The sequence below is a fragment of the Dipodomys merriami genome, unplaced genomic scaffold (genome assembly GCF_024711535.1).
Source record: "Dipodomys merriami isolate MVZ:Mamm:240054 unplaced genomic scaffold, mDipMer1.0.p SCAF_495, whole genome shotgun sequence".
NCBI classification, from domain to species: domain Eukaryota; kingdom Metazoa; phylum Chordata; class Mammalia; order Rodentia; family Heteromyidae; genus Dipodomys; species Dipodomys merriami.
This window is the reverse complement of record NW_027206063.1, coordinates 322,312-345,941: the sequence shown is the minus strand read 5'-3', so window position 1 is coordinate 345,941 and position 23,630 is coordinate 322,312. Positions and strand designations below refer to the sequence as shown.

The window sequence follows — 23,630 nt, the reverse complement described above, 5'->3', positions numbered from 1 at the left end:
CTTGAACTATGGACATGGTGGTTGTCCTTCAGCTCTTCAGCTCAAGTTTAGCGCTCTACCACTTGAGCCACAGTGTCACTTCTGGGTTTTTTCTTTTGCTTATGTGGTACTGAAGAATTGAACCCAGGGACTCTTGCATGCAAACACTACCACTGAGCCATCTTCCCAGCCTGAGAAGATATTTTAACTTATTTTCTACATGTAAATTAATATTAAGCAAAGCTAAATAAATAATTACTTATTTACTCTTCAGAGGATGAGTATATTACTCTTGGATATCTTTGAGGGAAAGACTTCAGACTCATTACAACTGATACCTTGCATTGAAATTACAGGCTAAACTTTCTTCTTCATTAAACAAAAGCTTCAGTTCTTTCATATTAGAATTATAAAATCATAATAGCTGAATGTTGATTTGTTTTCCTTTGCTATTTTCAATTCCATTTTTCATCCATTAGCTATCTAGAGATAATTTCCACAAATGCCCATGAATGGGATTGCTGGCTCTAGAGCTATGTACATTTGACCATACAAAATGATGCTAATTGAAATGGACTCCAAGACATGGAAACAACAATTACTTTTTTTTCAGATATCAACCTTGATGTCGGTAAAGAAGTGTAACTAGATCTTATTTTATTTCATTTGTCTTTGATTTATCTCTGGACATCTCTGTCTTGATTCTGGTACCTTCCATCTTGTATATACATTATCTGATTTGGAGAAGGAAAGGGAAATAACATAATGATGAAAGAAGTGACCCATTACAACAATGATATTCACAAGACAATATACCAGCAATGGACTTTACAACTTTGGGGTGGGGGGTATGGTTGAGGGTGGGAAAGGATAAGAGAACAACAATGGAGTGGGTAACAATATTCATCAAGGAATGTACCTTACTCATGTAACTATAACCACTCTGTATAGTACCTTTAAATAAAATAAAATTTTAAAAAGTGAACCTATCCTAGAAAAAAATATCCCTTTCAAAATAACCCATCTGTAATAGTACTTGTGAGGGATTCTAGAGTCAAACTGTTATACCTGGAAAGGGATATATTGGGAAGCCATCTCAAACAGCAATCAAAAGGCTGTGAGCTTGTGCTCTGGAAAGGTCAAACAGTTAAGGGAAGACAGGGGTATGGGTTATTACCTCAAAAGTATTTAAGTTAGAGCTGTTGGAAAATAAAAGTTTAAGACTTTGGAAACAAGATGGATGTCTGTGCTATGGTTGTAATGATTATTGCTCCCTTCTGCTCCTTAAAAATTAGGGATTCAATTATCACTATGTATACAAACAATACCTCAGTTAATGGTTGTAACCACAAACTAGATTGATGCCTCAGTTTGTGGACATACCTGTAGCCTCTCATTACCCCACCCCTGTAGTAGAATGAATATAAAGCATTTTAAACAGGATTTGGCGATCCAGAAGCTGGCAATGAGGCTTTGGGTCCTCTGGTGTCTTCTTTCCTATAACTTCCTGTGATTTCTCAGTTCTTTGGCCAGGTATCCCATCATCTTTGCTGTTTCATGGTTGTGGTTAGTGACAGTACTGATATTCGGAACACCTCAAAACAAACTATGGAAAACACTTCCTCAGAGAAGATTCACAAATGTATAGGAGCACCTGGAAAGAAACCAAATATCAGCAGTCGTTCTGTGATCCTCTAACAAGAAAGTATAGTTCAAGTGTATCTTTACTTCGGATATATATAAGAGATGGACAATTGTCCCTTTTGTACATTTGGTATTTGGTATTGCATAAATTTTCAGAAACACATATACATTGTGAAATAATGTTATTTATTTCATAGGTCACAAACCACGTCACTGGAGTGATGACCCAAATGTCTTTTTTTTTGTTTGTTATTTTTTTTTTAATTTAATTTAATTTAATTTTATTTGAGAACATACTGTACAGAGGGGCTACAATTACATGGGCAGGATATTGCATACATTTCTTACCAAGCATTGCAGCCTCCTCCTTTGTTTACCCTTCACCTCCCTTCCCAGCCTCCCCCCTCCCCCCACCCAATTATACCCCCCTCCCCCCCACACACGGACATTGTAAAGTTGGTTTTGACATGACATTTTGTACTTCTCATTGTTGCAACAGGTCCACCTGAATCCTTAAACAACTTGTTTGTCCCCATCTACTCCACATATTATACTGACATCAAATATAGTGAAAGCGGGGGTTACACTGTGGGGGAGGGACATACAAAGCAACAAAGAAATAATCTTATAAATGCGTTAGAAACACATGCATGAAAGAAACGAAAACATTAAAATACATATTTAAGGGTTCATTTTCCTAACATCACATTATCTGACCTTTTCCGCTTGACTCAAATGTCTTATCTCAGTTGCCTGATTCAGACTTAGATGAGTGTGAATTGCATAATTGTGAACATTTTTCCATGAAACTTAACAACACAGAATGAAGTTTGAAGGTCAGGTCACTCCATACCTCTAAAGATTTTACATATATTACAGTAATACACACCTAAACTGCTCAGCACTCACAGCACATTGGTGTGTTATAATTGTCTTCAGATCAGAAATATTCTAGAGTTTAAAGTAGAATGATGGGCTGTACATTTTCAATGCAAGAGTGATGATCACCACCTGCAATTATTCTCAGTGGAAAATCTTTCCTATACATTTTATTGACTTAGCTTCTACTCTGTGCTTTACCATTATCAGGGAGGGTCACACTGTATAGACCTACAATACTGCAGCAACCTTAGCTGTCTTTGAATTTTACCTCTAATCTTAATACCAAGGTCAACTCCGCAACACTAATCACATAATTAGTGGACACCTGAACTTTCCAAGCTTGGTTAAAAATTCAGCTATCATTGCTCTTGCCAGTGTTAAAGATCTCACTCTATTAGATTTATTGTATTTCTTCTTGTATTTTCAACACTGCCTTAGATGTTGGTTTTTGATATAGAGCTTTTAGTTTGCATTTGATTTATGGAAGTGTTAGTAATGCCAGTTGAACTGCATATATTACAATGTAAGTAATTTGATGTTTTGATATATGAATTTAATTTTGGCAATTGAGGAAGTCAATGCACATCTCTCAGAAAAGTTTCTTAAAATGTACTGGTATTGCTTTATTGTGAACTTCCTAAAAGCAAGTCATAGGAGCACATGTCCTAATCCCATCACTTCTGTCACTGAGACAAGGCTTGAAATGTCCAGACGACTTGGCACTTCATAGTGAGAAAGTTTCTACAATGAAGGGTGAGAGAATAGAAAAAAGAGCAAATGAATCTTCCAACTGTTTTGTTACATGTTCTTTACACTTAGCATTAAGACACCATAATAGTATATTTTTTTGGGTCCGGTCGTGGGGCCTGAACTCTGGGCCTGGGCACTGTCCCTCAGCTCTTCAGCTCAAGGCTAGCGCTCTACCATTGAGCCACAGCACCCCTTCTGGCTTTTTTCTTTTTGCTTAAGTGGTGCTGAGGAATCGAACCCAGGGCCTCATGCATGCAAGGCAAGCACTCTGCCACTGAGCCACCTTCCCAGCCCCCATAATAGTATTTTTATAACTTCTTACCTTCTTTTGTCCTGTTCTGAGATGTTTTATTTATGGATCTCTAAGAAATCATATAAGAATAATAAAATAAATCCATAAATCATATAAGAAATCTTAAAAATAGTTTGTTAGGGATATATAACCTAAAAGGAATAATTTCAGGAAAGTATTAAGCACATAAAATGTAATGCACACCTACAATTGTCTCTTTATTTAAAACTTCAGCAGTTGTAGTTTATTTATTCTAATAACAAAGATTATAAACTAAGTTACAATAGTATTCCAAATGGAACACAGAACTAGAAAAATGAAGGGTAGCACTAAAGAATGCTACTGCTACTACTAATAGAGTAAGAATAAAATTTAGGCAAACCTCCTTCAGAATAAAAGCCACAGGACAGCCCCAACATTACTTTAATTGTTTCATATGAAGACAAGACCTTTTTAGTAAAGATAAGTTTTCACAGATATTAACATCAGTTGGGTATATATTAAGGCCTTCAGGAAGGATGCTCTGACAATGTTGATAGAAACTGACTTCTTTGGGACCTACTACACAATGTGCAGACACCATTCCAAGCACTGCACCTGCATTAGGGTAATTTTAGTGCTCAAGATAGTTCTTCCAGTTAGGAAATGAATTAAGTATTTTATTAAAAACAGAAGTAGGCAACAAGGCCAAACAAATTTCCCAAGTACCCAATACGGATCAGCTGTAGAACCATAATTCAAATCCAGGTTTCCACCAGGCATATCTGAGGATATTCTGTAAGTTTCACCCTCATTACCTTTCAAGATGTATGGAGCAGATGAACCTACATTATCTTCCTAATTATGGTTATAATGGCAATAACATTGCTACAGAATATACATATTTTTAAATTAAAGGGGTGTGGGTAATGATATTGTAGGTGATCTTTATACCAAATAAAGACTGAACCAAAAAGAAAAGTAAGGACCTGGGAAGGTGGCTCAATGATAGAGCGCTTGCTTTGAATGCATGAAGTCCTGGGATCAATTCCTCAGCACCACATAAGAAAAAAGAAAAAAGTTGAAAGTGTGCTGTGGCTCAAGTGGTAGAGCACTATCCTTGAGCTGAAGAGCTGAGGGACAGCACCCATGCCCAGAGTGCAGGCCCCACGACCGGAACCCCCCCAAAAAATAAAAATAAAAGAACCTAGGCTGCAAATTTTAGTCATTGTACTAGCACTCATATACCATATATATGTGTGTGTGTGTGTGTGTGTGTGTGTGTGTGTGTGTGTGTGTGTGTGTGTGTGTGTATACACATATATATATATATATATATATATATATTCTTCCTAAAATATACAGTGAGTTAATTTGTCGAAACCTGGTCATAGAATAAATATGAGGTGTGAAAAAGTTTGTAAGTCTGAAATGACTCCAAGGTATTTTGAGAAGACAGCTGGAAGAGTTATCACTTAATCAAATAGTAATGAGGTATTGGTTTGTAGATAGAGATCAAAGCTCACTTGGGACATTTTGTGTTTGTTAAAATCAGTAGTTACGAGTTGTCAGTAGACAGGATGCTATTAAGGACTTGAATTAATGTAAACAGAGATGGAGAAAAATACAGAAATAATTACTGTACTCAGTGGTAAAAAACATGAGAAGGAATATTACAGAGCTAAGCCCCGGGATACACAAATATGTAAATCATGACAAATGAAGAAAAACAGTAATAAGTATGTAATGCAGACTTATATGGGTAGTTATTTTTAATGTTTAAGGGCTATGAAGTGATTGTGTGATGACCTAAAATTTAAGAAATTCTTAAGTTCAACTATCCTTTGGGCCAACCATAGCTGATAGTTTAAGTAAAACGGGGCCACAATAGTGTGTCTTGATTTACCAAAGTGAAAATAGGCCAATATTTGGAAAGCCACTTTTTGGACCTGTGGTTGGAGTGGCAATTACTGCAGTTTGTTCAACTGTCAGTAGAAAGCTACAGGTTTAGCACAATGATAGAAATCTTTCAGGGATCTGGTAGATTTTCCCTCTGTCTTCAATTTCCCTTTTTTTCTGAGAGCTAAAATATCACTACTGGAAGCCTGTCCAAATTGTGCCTTTGGCAAGTTAACAGATAGTCAGTCTATCACATGCCCAAATAAAAGAGAATTGGAACAGGTTTACATTGAGCACTCACAGTAGACAGGTCTCTGGACTTTCTCAGGAAAAGCCTTCTGCCATTGTGGGATGGATAGGGCTGGATGATATGCAAAATAGACACCATAGATGGAAAGTATTCTGCTAAGTTAACACTTGAGATATCGGATGTTTTAACTGCATTGTATTGACTTTTATGAATCAGTTAATCAGATTCTTCATGCCATATTATTTTAATAGACTGTAAAATGCATGTTTATCGCATTTCCTTTGTATAACATATAGTATGTTTTGAAATTTGGTATAAAACATTTGTCTTTTCATTTATTTACTTTTAATATGTTTTACTCTAGTTTTCAAGAGTAGGGAAATGCCCTGGAACTTTGTAATTTGATGTCATATGTAATTTATTTTTTTAAAAATTCTTATTTATTGTCTATTGCAGCCCCCGGCTATATGTAATTTAAACTGTAGTTTTCTTCAAGTGTATCATCCTACGCTGATGATTTTTTCTCATAAGCTTTCTAATAAATATGTAGTCTATTCAATTTTGAAAAGTACTGCTGTACCTCCCACTTATTTGTGGCATTTCTGAAATCCAAGTTCCTCTGTGTGTCAGCGTGGATTCTTTTGCTTGTAACAGTTTTGTTATTGAATACATAGCATCTGACTACTTAGGGAACAAAGGATGTGAAGTTACAGTATCCCAATAAAGAACTTCCAGGACAATTCAAGGGCAACTCATGTACTCTCTGTGTAGGTGAATAAGAGCATAGAAAAGAAAGTCTTATACATGAATGTGACTGGGAGTGTGTGCACATAGGTATTCACTTATTTATCTGTTGTTATAGTTTTACATATTCAATATTATTCATTATATATATATCCAAAATCCAGAGAACCACATCCATGGGCATCGTTTTCCTATGTTGCTCTTTGGGTAATAAGAATGAAACCTGGTATGGTCCTGTGGTAGAGAAATAACTCAGAGATTCAAACATTTTTCTTTCAATATGTTGCCTGTTCCTACATCTAAAATGAGGAAGTCTGTTAATACATAATACATGTTATGATCTATTTAATCTATTTATACAATGTATAATGTATTCTATATTATAATATATATTATATATAATAACTGAGTATTATATATTCATAAGGAAAAATACAACAAACGTATCTATGACCATACTTTCCCAGCCATGATTAGGTTCATTAGAGTTAGGTGCATTACATCTCAACAGGAAAAGTCTACTGAAGTTTTGATGACCTTGAGCTAGATAAGGAGAATTTCTGTAAGAGGAGCCTCTCTTCAATTATGAGAAAAAATAAGTTTGGAAGTTTTTTTATTTTATTTTTTTGTTTTTATTTAGGTGGACAAGGAGCCTGAACTCTGGGCCTGAGCACTGTCCCTCACCTCTTCAATTCAAGGCTAGTTCCCTACCACTCACCCATAAAAGCACTTCTGGCTTCTTTTTTGCTTATGTGGCACTGAAGAATTGAACCCTAGGCATTGTCCCTGAGCTCAAGGCTCGTGCTCTACCACTTGAACCACAGCACCACTTCTGGCTTTTTCTGCCTGGGAATGCTTTGAATCATAATACTCAGATCTCAGCCTCCCAGGTAGCTAGGATTACAGGTGTGAGCCACCAGTGCCCAGCAAGTCCCTCTTAGATATTATTCTAAAAGCCTCTTATCCAAGGTCACTCCTAAGATAATGAATGGACCTATGCCAATAGTTCCTTCATACTCTCATCTCCTGTTATGGCTATGGTGTGTCTTTTCCATTGTATCCTGAACCTACTTCACAGTTCTCTTCCTAATCCATGATTCTAGATGTATTACTAATAATTACCCAAATTTTGTGGCTATAAACCCTAAATTATTCAACTATTAATTTAATTTAATTTTTTTCAATATGATCATGGTTCTGTACAAATCTGAGCTTTTATTCACCTCTTGCATCTACCTCTTGGCATGAGCAGAGCCTGTGCCTAATCTACTTTAAATGCAAGAGGTTAGCCAAAGAACAGCCTACAGTATTCCTGCCTAGGAGTCAGTACAGGTAGTAGAGTGCCTGAAAGAAGCAATGCATTCCTGACATGAGAAGGGGTGAGAGTGACAACAGCCTACAGAGCAAACTGGCAGTCACAACATTTAACAACTTCTACTTTGGGGAAACTGATCTCCTGCAAAGTGGCAGTGAGATAACTTTAATTTTCTTATATGAAGGAAGTTGTCATGTCTCACTATATAACTCCCTTGTAATCAAAGAGAGGGTCATTCTTTTGTTTCCACCTTAGGCCCAGTCTCAGTTTATGTCAGACTTTGCTCAGACTCTATTCCTACCAGAAGGTCCCTAATGAGGAGGAAAGTGTGATCTCTTGGCTTCTGACTGGCCCTTCGGGACCTGAAGCCACTTTTAGTTTTCAACCTGTTCCTTCTGACAATGGGAAAGCTCATTCTCTGAATTGTGCCATAGTATTGTGCCCTTTCTTCAGAGAAAGTCAAGGAATGACAGATTCTGCCTGAGTGAGTGAGTATCTCCATTTCCAAAGAGGTCAATTAATATCTGATTCTGAGACCCAGGTGAAAGTCCTTTACCAGATCCTCCAAGCTCTGACTCCAAGCCATCCTCATATTTCTCCAGCTCTTTCTCATGAACCAAAAGGTTACAGGAGTTTAGTTCAGAAACAAGGAGAAATGAGAGAAGCAGAAGAACCATTGGCAGGGTGAGGAATTTAGAGATTTTGGGTGAAAAAAAAGGCTCAGAAAATATAGAATCAGGGGGCTGGGAAGGTTGCTCAGTGGTAGAGCGCTTGCCTTGCATGCCTGAGGCCCTGGGTTCAATTCCTCTGCACCACATAAGCAAAAAGAATAAAGCTGGAAGTGGTGCTGTGGCTCAAGTGGTAGAGCGCTAGCTTTGAGCTGAAGAGCTGAGGGACAGTGCCCAGGGCAGAGTTCAGGCCCCAGGACCGGACACCGCTCCCCAAAAAAAAGAAAATCTAGTATCACTCACATCATTAGGGAATCACATCATAAGAGTAGGGAATAAATGTAATAAATTACTACCTAAATTACTAACTCCACTACTCTACATTACAAGTGTTCTGTCAAAAGTTAGCTGTCCTAGCTCTATTTTGATCAGGAAAACAGAGCACATTCTTTCCTTACAAAGTTCTACTGAGTATCTTTATCCATACCCCAGGTTGTTCTTACTCTCTACTTCTCTCTTACTTTCCTTTGCTGCATTCAATCAATGACACTTGAATGTGTTAGCATCTTCTAATCCATTTGTTATAAAGTAAAACAAATTATGGGGAAACATATATCTATGGTACATTTTCTTCTATGGCATATTTATTTGATGTTATTAAGTATTATTTTAATAGTTTCATTGTTAATACTTGAGAAAAATATTTTACTATTAGCAGTAATTAGTTGCACATTTTTTGGTATTTTCCCATGTCTGTGTATATTTGAAGTTTCTAACATCATCTTTTCCCCCAACTGTTGCCTTCTTAAAATTGCTTCAAATTATAAACTATATATGATGGTCCTCTATGTGTTCATTGATATATTTAAATTTTGATCTAATATCTACATATTATAGGAAATCTTCAACCTATTGTAATTGGTCTGAAAATCAATATGGATGTTCCTCATTAAAGCAAAAACACAATGCCACAAAAATTAGTGAAATTAGGATTAGGTATATATTCAAAATATTTAGCAATGATACAGTAGAAACATTCACTTCTCATATACCAGAACATGTTTATAGCTATGAATAGCACATTTTCTTCATTCCCTCTTTCTGGTGCATCTAGGTTGATTACACAGCTTGGTTGATATAGAATATTAATGCCATGAACTTGTATGTTCATGTTGATTCATATTCCTTCAATATGTATCCAATTGCAGTAAAGGTCATCAACATATCTGTCTTTTTGGTATTGTGTAAACTTCCATTAAGATATCCCTATGGGTTGCACTAGTTTACAATGCCACAAAACCAAATATACTTCCTGATTTATTTACCTCTCCAGCAGTTTATTTATTTGAGTGGTGGTAGCTATTCTGGTGTGTAAGATAGGATCTCAGTGACTTTCCTCTTTATTTTCCTTCGTATTTGTTATGTAGATATGAATCTCAAAAATTTCATTTATTTATTAAACACTTATGCCACGCCACGTACACTTGGTTGAAACATTTGTAATGAAAGGTTCTGGACAGGAGTGGAGCCTGGCATAGACTCAAGCCCCAGGCATCCCCCAGGAGTTGGTGGAGAACTGGATTCCCTAAAAAAGACAATCTGGTCAGAATTAACCCGTTGTTCTCTGAGAAAGAGAAGTTCCAGTGTGACTGCTGCTCACCACAGTGACCCAGGGCCCAGTGGCAGGATGCCTGCCCTGTGCCCTGACAAGTCCCACCTGGGAGAGCGTCTGTCCTGCCTCCAGGCCAACTCAGGCCTGCCATTGTATACAACAACTCTTGTTTCCTCCTCTAACAAGCAGCTCAGTATCCAACCACTATGGGAACCCAGTCCGAGAGGCACAATGGAGAGGAAGCTGCCGAAGCAAGCATTTGGAAAGGAGCAGAGATCACAGCAGGCAAAGCAGCCATGAAGATGTGTCTGCAAGGAGTCCTTAGCTGGGTTCAGCAAAGAGAAGCCAGCGCAGGTGGGCGGAGCACTTCCATAAAGCTGCCTGTGGTGGACAGATGGCTTCTGATTTGACCTCGACAACAGAATAAGGGACTGCAAGTTCAATGAATAGTCTCTGGCCAGAGAAACAAGGTCAAACACTTAAGTTTCTTCATTTCCAGTGGTTCCTGGTATTTCCAGCTGAGTGGACATCTTTCTGTGACCAATGGGTGCCACGCCACCTTCTGCGGAGTCTGCGTGAGAGATTGTGTTGGACAAAGAGCTTCAAGGAAGCATGCCCCCAGGAAGGGGGTGTTGGTTCAAGGCTTCCCATACACTTGGCTGCACCTTTATAGCCTCTACCTTTATTCTTACTATATTCTTCTTGGCTGTACATTCGTTGCCTTTATTCTCATTTTGGCTATTTTTCCATTGATCCGTGAACAGAGCATGTTGTATTTTTCCAGTCCAATAGAGATGGCTTCTCTAAAGTAATAAAGACTAAGGCCAAAGATTAAATGTGGGCAATCCCCCAATCAATCTATCATCTGATGTGACGTTGCCTCCAGAAACTCCTACAACTTCACAAGCGGTTTTGCAGCTCATAAATAGTAAATATAAAGACTTAAAATTTCTAGATATGTCTAATAGACAAAATCAATAAACTAAACTAAGTTAGAAAGAGTTATCCCAGTAGTTTAGAGAGTTCTAAAAAGAAGGGACCTCTGATTATAAAAGAAAAAGAAAGATTCTCCCAACAGTTATGATTAAGTTTAGTCCAACTTACATTATAGGGAATAGATGGTGTTTTCACACAAAATATAAAGTTAGTAACATATTTCCTGTACCAACCAAGAACCATTTCCTTATACAGGAGCTTATAAAGATGAAATTAGTTGGATAAAATTAAAAAGAGTATAATGTAAGTACAGCCCTGTCTTAGGTTTGTTAATTATTAAACATAAAAAAGGCTGAATAGATGACGTATTCTATTAAACAATATGCTAGACTTGTTTCGCACCACTTAGCTTAAACAGTTGGTGGGATAGTCATTAATTTTCATGTAATTCATCAATGCTTTGCCTTTTAAAAAATTGATTACGTGCTTAAATAAACAAAGAATCTATGTCACAATCACACACTGTATAAAAATGTTAATTCTCCTCAATAAAGATACACTCAGATGCAACTCTTTTGAGTCTGTGTCTGTTTGTCACTTCGCCGACTCCTTTGCCCACCTATCCCGAGATCCCTGTCCCGTCGGTCCCAGTGCTCCGGCCGAGCTGGTCCGTCGCACACTTACATTTGTACTTCATTCCTGATTAGTGTCTTTCTTTTTCTTTGGTATTTGATCAATTTTTAAGATTTATAACATTTGATTTTTTCCCATTACAAATACACATTTCACTTAGTAAAAAGTTTTTTTTTTCATTACAGTGGTGCACAATTAACTAAAAACAACAGATTGTACATTTATATCACTGGATGTTTTTGTTTGTATTTACAGCCAGGAAATTGTTTCAATAAAGATGCTGAACTTCTTTCATTGATATACTGAAATATAGTATCTCATATTGGCCTAAACTAATCTCAGAATTAACAGTCAGAGCCTGGGCCACCACAGTCTGGGCTAAGTAAAACCACTAACACAGTATACACTGCATTTAAAGAGAGCAACGGGCTTCATAAAAGATGGAAGAAAGGCATCACCTTAATGAAGCAAATGTTGAAGTTCACAAGCAGACCTTAGGAATCTGAATATCAAGAAGATCAAAGGATAAAAGTATTTAGAAGGACAACTTTAGAACTCAAAATTGGGGAGGTGGGACAAACAATAGATACCAAAACTCAATGCTGAAGGGAAGGAGAATTTTACCCCAAACCTCAGCTGTGTCTGACTCTCTCACACAACACACAGACACACACACAGACACACACACACACACACACAGACACACACACACACACACACACACACAGACACACACACACACACACACACACACACACACACACACACACACCGCTAGTGAGAGATCTTTGCCAAAGCACAGGCATTCTGGACTTAGACACTGAATACTCAGGAACTATCCATTGTGAAGGCCTTTACTGAAAGTACCCATTGAAATTAGTCATTTACTGAAAGTTAAAACTCAGGTTCCTGGAAAAACCGTGAAATGTCACAATAAAGTTCTGCCCATAACTCCCCTAGCAATAGCCATCAGTGGATGACAAGAAGTACCTAAAGTTACAGATTATTTTTAATTTTTTAATTTTTTTTACTTTTTTATTGTGGAAATACTGTATAGAGGAGCTACAGTTACATGGGCAAGATAATGAGTACATTTCTTATCAAGCAATTTTTGCCTCCTCCTTTGTTTCCCCCTCCCATCCCTTCCCATTTTCCCCCCGACCCCCCATCGAATCTTCCTCCCCCCTTCCCCTCACCAAAGTTGTAAAGTTCATTTTTCTCCATAAGAACTTGTACATCTCATTGTTGCAATGGGTCCACCTGTATCCCTATTTAAACGATTTGTTTTTTTTCCCCTTCTCCTCCACAAAGTATTGATTATTGCTTAGCCTGCACTCGCTAGCCAATAAGATTGTTATAAGATTACCCAGTTAACAGAAGGGTCGGGGATCTCAACTCTGACCCACTGCAATGGTGACAGTCGTGAGTCCAGGCTCGGCCTTGCAATAAATGACTCTAATGTGGTCACATAAGAACTGGCTCCATGGTGGTCTTTGGGGATCCTTATCTAAGCACAAGGCTAGTGTACACAGAGAACCACAGGGGCAGCTGTATCTGGAACAATGAAGCTTTTTTCCTCTTCTTTTCAGATAATCAATCATGATGTTGCAGTTGGCTCCACAGCTGCTCCACATCTGTGCAGGTGGAAGGAAAGGATGCCTTAGACTGCAGGACGGCCTTGTGTACCCCAGGATTTATGTGTAACAATGCAGTTTGTGGTCCTCTAGGCAGGGGTGGCCAAGCTGAAATGGTGGTAAACTTTGCCTGGAGGATGGCACCCTGTGAGCCCTGCATGCATGGTGAAGCAGCCTGGAAAGTCCTGTGAACATCTCCGGGATGGCCTCTCAGTGGATTGGAGAAATTGACTCCTGTAGTTGCAGGAGGCAGGAGGAGAGCAGGAATCCTGAAGATGGGAGAGGCACAGAAGCAAATGCACATCTCCATTGAGACTCCTCGGCCATTCTAAGGAAGTTCACAACCCACACGTGGCGGCCACTGCACAGGTCCCCAGAGGTCCTACTAGTCTGGGGAGCAGTTCCTGGTCCTGATCCAGAGCTGGAACTTCCCAAGTGGCCCTGAGCTTGGCTGGGCTGGAGCGGAGCCTACCAGCCTTGTTTCCTCTGCCCTGCTGAGTATATCCTCCTAGCACCTGCCCAGGCTACAGCACCCACAACAGGCCACCTCCTTGGGGCAGCCTGAAGCTGTGCTGACAATTCCTGCCTGGTGCCTGCTTAAGGCAAGAGCCAGGCCTAGCCCACAGCAGAGCTGGCCCTCACTTCCAAGGGCATCGAGAGAGGCATGACAACCACAGGCCCAGCCTTGCTGCCCTCACTGCCCCTAGAGGTTAACTATCAGTCCCTGCCTTTGTTCTTGAAATTCTTCAGCCATTGGTTATCTCATTTTTCATTTTCTGTTTGGGTGGGACTCGAGACTTCTTCCTCTCCTCACCAAGCTAACATGTCCTAGCAAAGCCACTCCAACTACCAATCTACCATATATTATGTGATTTTTTTGTTTCTCTTCTATTTTCTTCCTCCACGGTATAACCCATTTCCACTGTATTTGAGGTCTGTGAGCTCCAACTTGCATATACAAATTTCTAATATGGGGAGGGGAAGGGAAATAAAATGCTGAAAGAAGTACACAGTATGACCCATTGTTACAATGAGATGAACAAGACACTATGTTGAAAATGAACTTTACTAGTTGGGAATGAAAGGTGAGAATTGGGGCGGTGGTGAGAAAAGGGATGGCAGGGAAAAACAAAAGAGGAGGTAACAATGTTCGTTAGATAATGTACTCACTAACTTACTTATGTAACTCTAATCCCTCTGTCTACCATTTTCACAATTAAAAAAAACATGAAAAAATTATCCTGGAGTACATTAAGTTCAAATTTCCTAAATGTTCTGTAAATTAAGACCAATTTTAAGTGGGAAGTAGGTTCTCAGAAACATTTTTGGTCAGTGTTTGTGTTGTGCATTATTACCCAAGTGTACATAAATTAACAGTAGGAGAAACAATAGGAATAGGAGAAAGAGAAGTTCTGTGTTTAAGTATAATGGTTCAATAAACTATAGAAGACTCTGCAAATAAGACAACTTTGAAACAATAAAGCCAAGGCCAGTATTTAGACCTATGTGAGTGACATAGAGAAAGCATTACTCCTAAATGGAACATGAAGGATGAGGCCACTGTCTTTCTTCTACTAGCTCTAAATCATGGTAGCTAATCATGCAAATTTGTAAAAACTAGAATGGAAGAATAATTCTGGTTCCAAGCAAGTCATATATAAGACCATGGACTAAACTGGGGAAAAAAAAGGCCATGTTGAGAGAGCAGAAATTATTCTAGCAATGAACTGTTGGCTAAGATCATATTTCTTTTTCTTTTTCTTTTTCTTTTCTTTTTCTTTTGATGGTAGTGGGGCTTGAACTCCATGCCTGGGCACTGTCCATCTAGTCTTCAGCTCAAAGCTTGTGTTGTACCTCTTGAGCCACAGTACCACTTCTAGTTTTCTGGTGGTTAATTAGAGATAAGTGCCTCAGAAACTTTCCTACTCATGCTGGATTTGAACTGCAATCCTCAGATCTCAGCCTCCTGATTAGCTAGGATTACAGGTGTGAGCCACTGGCATCCTGCTTAGGATCACATGTAATTAACTTGCAATATATTATCTCCTTTTATTGTATACATTTTAGTGCTTTGGAAGTGAATTGTACCTTCATAGGTTTTCAAAGCCTAATTTTCACGAACTTGCATTTCTTCAAATAGAAATGCTATAAATTTTAGAACAGACATTAAAATAGATATAAAATTCACTTACAGGAATTTGTCCAGCGTACATCCTCTATAGTGTGTCCTTTAAAATTTGATTTTTGGGGATTTTTTCCAGAGTCTCACACATATTTTCAAGTGCACTATCAATGAACTACAATTCCCTTTCGAAACACGTTTTTTACTTCTCTTTAATGCATAGAAGTGTAATGAATATACAATTCTTTTTGACCTTTACGACTTGAAAACTTGCTTGCTAAAATGATTGCAGTATTATAAAAATCGATCATTATGAGGAGTTTATCAATTTCTCCACAAATGCATTACTTTATTTTGTGTCACCTTTTTATGTTAGGGTCATACTAGTGAGTTTTCTTTGTCTTTTTTCTTAGATACTAAAGAGTAACTTATTTCATATGCTCCTCCTATTGACTATTAATTTACACATGGTCTTTAAAGAAATATCCCATTCAGGAAAAATTATATGGAATTAGAAGATATAAAAATACTTAAGATTCAGAATCATTGTAGCATTCACATTGTAGCATTAGCAAATATGTTCCCTCTATCTGTTGGATAAGTTTCACTTCGGTTATAGTGTCCTTTGAATTATGAGTATAGTGTCCCTTGAATTATGAAATGCTATCACTTGATATAATCCAGTATATTCTTGCCTTTCTTTAGCCACTAATGATTTCCATTAGAAATCTTTACTTATACAATGTCATGAATTTTTACGTTTATCTCTTATAGGTTTTTACATTTCACATTTAGTTTGATAATCTTTTTTATTATAAATTTTTGTATAAGGATTGAGGTAGGCCAGGCGCCTGTAGGTCCCTCCTGTAATCCTAGCTAGGCAGGAGTCTGAGATCTAAGGACCACGGTTTAAAGCCAGCCTGGGCAGGAAAGTCCAGAGCCTGAGCCCAGAGTTCCAGCCCCATGAGTGACAAAAAAAAAAAAAAAGAAACAAAAAAATGGATTGAGGTAGTATTCTAAGATCATTCTGTAAATCCCAAAAGAAAATAGTGCCAATACACCCATTTAAGATTCTATTTTTATTTCATGAAGTCATAGGATAGTTTTCAAAATCTATTGACCATACAACTGAGAATTTATTTTTAACAAATCTGTTACATTCTTCTATGTGTCTGCTCTTGTAGTAGAACTATGTTGTCTTCACTACTAAACATGATAGAAAGATTCAAAGCTAGTATGAAGGATAAAGCTACACCATTTTACAAGATTGTTCTGACTGACCTGTATTCCTTGAATTTACATAGGAGTTTAATGAGCAGGTGGACCAATATTCTACAGAGATATCTAGATGTTTGATAGTCACTCATATTTTGTACCTTCAAAAAACACAAGACCCCAGATATTATATATAGAAAAATGTCTTCAGAGAATACTTGAAACAACTAAAATTACCTCAGGAATTAGTTAAGATTTAGATAACACTGAAGCATAACAAAGCTGAATGATAACAACTTGAGTTGTACAAAAACAACAGAGGAAAGTGAGAGGAGTAAGAATGATGGACCACATAGGAGCTATATGTGATTGCTATTATGTTTCAAAAACCAGAAAGACTTCAGAGAAGAGAAGGAGAAAAATAAAGTGTCCTGAGAGAAGTTTCTTTTTAATCCATCTAATAGCTGGTACTAAAATCAGTGGAAATGGGAAAAATTAAAATAGAAATTAAAGCGTTGTATATACATGTTGTAATAGGAATATGATAATTTTCAAAGAAATAAGAGAGAGAATAGTTAAACTCTAAAGGGAAAAGGAATGAAGAGAGAAAAGAAGCAAAGTAAAACCTTTATCAATAACAAACACAAGAGTTTGGAAGTGGAAATATTCTAAATTACAATAAAAATTGCTAGCGTGGATAGAATATGGATCACATGTTATCATATATAATTTTGAAAAAGCATAATAGGAATGAAAGTCATGGTTTAAAACACTATTTGGATTATAACTAGACAGTATAGCTCAGTGGTAAACCATTGGCTTTGCATATGTGAAGCAATGGTGTGAACTCCCAAGCATTACAAAGTACACACAAAGCACACACACACACACACAAAAACCACATAAACACACACACACACACACACACACCACATACACACATTTGCAATATTGATATTATCATATTAAACAGGTGAAATTATCACAAACAGTAAAAGTATGTTAATATATGAAATAATAATATTGCTCGTAGTATTTAAAAGTTTAGTAGAAAGAAAATAGTCACAATATACTTGGATTTTAATAGATTAAGTAAATTGAAAATTAATAGAAGACATGAGAACTTTCGCAAATAAGTTTTAAATAATAAACATTTTGAAACATGTGTCCTTTTATTTTAATAAATGATTGATATTACTGGTGTTTGAACTCAAGATTTAGAATATGATAGCGAGGTACTGTATATAACGCTAGGGATGGCTATATCCATAATCATTTCACTCTGAATAGTTTTACACTAAGGTCTCATAGTTTCCCAGTCTCTCCCGAATTACAAACTCTATTTACACTTCCCACCATAGCTAGAAAATGGATGTCACAAATCACCATGCCGAGCTCAAAGTTCTTTTTTTAGTTCAAGTAAAAGTACTTCCAAAAAGTGACCAAGTAATGAAGCATTGCTTAGTAAAGTATGTGCTTCTTAAAAATACTGTAAGTATTTGTTACCGGGACAAATATTATTATACTATAAGAAAATAAATGTATTTAGATTCACTAACCATATAAAATTAAGAAATTAATTTTTAAATAGCCACATGTTAAATACTATAAAAGCAAAATATATGTGTCTGAATAATTTACATGTGTAAAAATCATGCAAAATTTAATTAACTGATCTTAAACTTTGAAAAAAGAATTACTCTAAAGAAACAAAAGGAGCCGGGCACTGGTGGCTCACGCCTGTAATCCTAGCTACTAAGGAGGCTGAGATCTGAGGATCGCGGTTCAAATCCAGCCCGGGCAGGAGAGACCGTGAGACTCCTATCTCCAATAAACCACCAGAAAACCGGAAGTGGCGCTGTAGCTCAAGTGGTAGAGCGCTCGCCTTGAGCTGAAGAGCTGAGGGACAGCGCCCAGGCCCAGAGTTCAAGCCCCATGACCGACAAAAAAAAAAAAAAAGACACAAAAGGAAACATTTAAGCTCAAAATTTGAAATTTAGAAAATAAAATGAAGTAGGGGCTGGGAAGGTAGCTCAGTTGTAGAGCACTTGCCTTGCAAGCATGAGGCCCTGGGTTCGATTCCTCAGCACCACAAAAGCAAAAAGAAAAAAAGCCGGAAGTGGTGCTTTGGCTCAAGTGGCTCAAGCGCTAGCCTTGAGCTGAAGAGCTGAGGGACAGGGCTCAGGCCCAGACTTCAGGCCCCACAACCGGACCCCCCCCCCCAAAAAAAAGAAAAGAAAATGAAGTATACTCTTCAGTTGACTTAATTAAGTGTAAACGCTCTGTATATCAATTTTATAATAAAAAAATGCTTGAACAAAAAAAGCAAAAGTACCCATTGATCAATAGCAACAGCAAAAGCATCAATAGTTCTTGTTTTGAGTGTACAAAAATATCGTTGGAATATATAACAATGTTCCTTCCCGAAGAAATGTACTCATTACCTCATTTATGTAACTGTAACCCCTGTGTACATTATCATTACAATAAAATTAATTTGAAATTAAAAATAAACCAAATAATATACCAATTAAGAATTCTTAGAAGCCATTGGTTAAAAACATTGTAAAAAACTCCCCTAAATATCCAAGGAATATACTTTGATGATACTATTTAAATGCTTCAACTTCAGCAGAGAAGCAAAAAGTTTAAAAACTGTTACAAAGTAAAGTAATAAATCAGAATATATTACTATTAATAATAATCATATGACAAATTTATAGTGGTAATCAAATATGTAAGAAATGAGGCAATTTCCATTCATTTGCACTTAATAAGTGAGAAAGAATTTTCAAGGTCTTTTTAAATTGTCATAAGTTTAATGAAGAAATTATTCTGTCACATCATATGATAATCAGACAAAGCTGAAATTAGAACAAAGAACAGATTTATTAAGTTTTTGGATGTTAATGTATATACTTATTTTGGTTGTGGAAAATGTGGGGATTTCAACTTTGGGTATATTGTTCTTGCAGGCTGGCATCATATCTGTGGTTAATTTTAGGATAGTGGTTCCCTTTCCACAAGAACATGCACCTGATCTGTCCTTTTAGCCTTCCCATCATCAATGGCATCAGAGTTGCACACCAACTTTTCTAGCTTGCTACCTTGCCTGGCCTGGATCCTCAGTCCTTCCAATCTTAGTTTCTAGATAGAGCAGGATGGTGGAAATGATCCAATTCACCCAGCTATAGATTGAGAAATAAGTCCACTAAATTTTGGCCTGGGTTCTGTCCTCAAGTCTCCTAAGTAGTTAAGAGTACACATGTGATACCCTGGTGCCAAACACTAAGAATATTTTTAAAGCAAGTAGACATATATATGACTTAGGCTTGTGAATGCCTCAGGAGCAGTGAAGCACAGAGGATAGGTAGAATTTTAACTAGCTACTCAGAGGCTGAATAAGCTTAGCTAGCTACTCGGGAGTCTGAGATCTGAAGACCACGGTTCAATCATGAAAATACAAGCGATTATCTATAAAAAAAAAAAAAAACACAACAGAATTGTAGCAGTGGCTGAAGTAGTAGACCACTATCCTTGGGCACGGAAGTTGAGGAATAGTTCCCAGGGACTATCAAGCCTCAAGAATGATGAATGCATGCATGAGCATATGCACATGTTCGTGTGCGTACTCGTACATGCATGCACACATATACAAACACAAATGAATATTTCAATGTGAAGTTATTTATTTTTTTTTACCTTGCTGTACTTTATTTCCCTCTATTAGTTCACAAATTAACAAAATCAGCTAAGGACCTATTTACATAAAATTCATCATGTTTCTCTAAAATCTACTCTCTTTTTGGAAGCCTGCTTTTATTTGTCCCAAAAGTAAATTATTCAGGAAGTCAATTCATCACTCTCAAGTCTATAGTTTTAGATGATTGTTTAGGTTCCTCCTAGCAAAATGATTTTTTGAAATCCTACATCAAGCAATATATTTCTTTCACTAGAAGAGAAACCTCTGTCAAACAATTAATAATAGCTTATTCTCCTCCTGGTATTCATCTGTAGTTTTATTTTCTTCATATATTTCATGATCTATCTGTGTATGCCAAAGTCTGCGCTTAGCATGTGTATACCATTCATAGATACTGAAATTGCTTTGGAATAAATAATGTTCACACTGACTATCTTGAAAAAGAAGAATTGGTTTCTTAGCACTTTAGGTAAGAACTTGAGGGAAAGAAACAAAAGGAAAAGTGAGGAACAACTCAACACATAGATTCAAATGAAACAAAACAACCCAAGAAAACAAAAATTAATTCAGTACTCAAGAACCTGCAGGAAATGAAAGATTTAAAAAAATCAGCTATGACAAGCTTATGAAATTTGTGACTACATGGGAGTGCACTGTTGGGAGGATAGTGGCTAAAGCCCAGACTGAACAGAAAGTTCTGTACACAATGCCATGCACCTGTTATTCTAAATTCCAGGAAGAATAACATCAAGTGCACTGAGACCAAGTTAATACACAACTAGGAAGCCAGTTTCTAGCTGAAAAATAATCAGGATAACAGGGCTGGCGGCATGACAAAGTGGTAAGAACATCCATTTAAGGGGCACAAAACACTCAATCAAACTCTAGTATTAGGGGTAAAAAAAAAGCTATGATTTAAATAATTAGAACAATTGTAATACTTGAGTATTTGAGTGGAGAAAAATCCATTAGAGAGATAGAATGAACCCACGTTGTAATGCTACTTTAGTGATAATATTTAGTGGTACTTGAGATAAAACAGAGTTACCTTGCAAATGAGCATGGATGTACATTTAGGTGATGGAAATACTCTACTTACAGAGGTGTAAATTAGATTTTTTTGGGTAGATTGTAGTTCTTGAACTAAAAGCCTGGGTGATGTCCTTGAGCTTTTTCTCTCAAGGTTACCACTCTAATACTTTGAGCCACAGTTCCAATTCTGATTTTCTGTTGGTTGTTTGGAGATAAAAGGTTCATGGACTTTCCTGCCCAGGATGGCTTCAAAACATGATCGTCAGATCTTATCCTCCTGAGTAACCAGGATTCCAGGCATGAGCCGTCGACGTTTTTAATAATTCAGTAAATTGTATAGTAACAGAAGTTATAAATTATCATTGTAACCTGTGTAATATATGTGTATGTATAAATCATTGCATACAGTTAGAAATATATTGACATATTTTTGCATCTACAATAGATTTATGAAATCATCCTTCCTTATGAAATAAAATGGAAACAAATTTAATAAGGAGCAAAACAAAGGGAATTGTTAAACATTACTACTTGTTGAATGGAAGATGAATTGTCCCGACCTGCAGGACTTCAACGAGGGCGGTGAACCTAAGGGAGAAGGAATGAAGGGACAAGAGACACGAAGGACAGCAAGACAAGGATTCTGATCAAGCTGCCAAATTTTATTTTTCACATAGGGGTATTTATATGCTTAGAATAAGGAAGCTTTTTCATTGGGCATAGCAGCTGCAGGATGCTTGCTTAGGGCAGTGAAAAGGTGGTCGTTAGCAGCTACAGGGGGGTGAAAAGGTGGTTGTAAGCAGCTACTGGTATTTGTATGGGGCAGGATGAAAAGACCAGATTCTGTGAACAGCCTCCTGATGTTCCAGTGAGATAGTCAAGCCTATCATGCAAATAGACTCCCTGCAGGGCTCACAACATCTCCCCCTTTCTTATTTAGAAAATTGACCATCAATTGTTGGTGCTCTTTTTGAGGGGGTGACAGAGGCTCTGTTCCTCTAAGGGGCAGGGTTTTTCTCTGCTCTGAACAAGCGTCCTCACTCGGGGAGGGGAATTTTACAGGCCTTGGCATGTTTTTTGAGGAGATGGCTTGTGGGTATGCATGCCAACCATCATGCACCAGAGCTTGCCACTCAGGGGTCTTGGGTTTTGGGATCTTGCGGATCCATCCCCCTGCAGTCTTACCTGCACCCTTGATTAGAGCATTTTTTCTTCCTCCCATAGGTGCATCCTCCCCCAAGTGGAGGGGCCTATAGGAGGAGGGGCGAACCTATTTATGGCAATAGGCCTTGCCTGTTGAATGGTCAGGAGTTATGAATAAGAAGAGTTTTCTAAATAAGAAAAAGAAGGGGGGCTGTTTCCCACTGGAACAAGCTCATGGCAAAAACACTAATTTCTAGATCTCAATGCTGCATCTGCCATATCAAGGCGATGGTGATGAACCTGTATGGGCTTAGAAACCAAGAGATTAATCTATTATTTAATAAATTTAAACAGGATGGTCCATGTCTGGAGTTCTAGCTGCATCTGCAAGAGAAAAGGCATCATCCTCAGGGGGAAGGTTTCCCCTGGGTTGTGGTAAGCCATTAACCTGTTTTATCAAGCGTTCTGGCAGCCACCTTGGGGCTGCTTGTTCTTGATCTAAAATACAGGGTGAACCTCACCCCCAGATAAGAACAGGATCTGGGCCCTTCCATTTGCCTGTAAGGGGGTCTCGCCACATGACAGACGGGCAGGCAGAACTGGAAGATGGGTGCCAATGCCTGTCAGCTGCCGAGTGGCCTTCATTGTCCAGAGTTAGAAAATTAAGGGAGAACAATGTGTGACTAAGGCGATCCCTAGGAGTGGAAAATGAAAAGGCAGAGGCTTTGAGGTGAGTAAGCCAGGTTGTTAGGGTGTGGTGGGCTCGTTCTACGATGCCCTGACCTTGGGGGTTATAGTGAATCCCAGTAGTATGATAAATCTGAAAAATAGCACAAAACTGTTTAAACTTGGCACTGGTATAGGCAGGGCCATTGTCTTTCTTTATGTGGACTGGTTTTCCCATTACAGAAAAGGCTAAAACAAGGTGAGAGAGAACATTTTTGGCAGTTTCTCCTGAGTGTGGGGAAGCAAAAACAAACCCGCTAAATGTGTCTATGGAGACATGTATATATCTTGTTTTTCCAAATTCAGGAAAATGGGTAACATCCATTTGCCAGATTTGATTAGGTAGCAGTCCACGGGGGTTAACACCCAGATGTTGTACAGGAAGGGAGACAACACAGGCAGGGCATGCCTTTACTATCTCCCGTGCTTGCTCTCTAGTAATTTTACAAAGCAATCGAATACTCTGGGAATT

The 23,630-nt window shown here is 37.7% G+C and overlaps 1 long non-coding RNA gene across 1 annotated transcript in view; it reads right to left on the bottom strand.

Annotated features, from left to right (window-relative positions):
- Positions 1–649: 649 nt before the first annotated feature.
- LOC138809362 (uncharacterized) overlaps positions 650–23,630 on the bottom strand; it is a 44,670-nt gene continuing 21,689 nt past the window's right edge. Inside the window, exons 2-3 of the long non-coding RNA XR_011366820.1 lie at positions 1,363–1,633; positions 650–713 (exon numbers count right to left, since the gene is read on the bottom strand). This is a non-coding gene — a long non-coding RNA (uncharacterized lncRNA). The remainder of the gene's footprint in view (positions 714–1,362; positions 1,634–23,630) is intronic.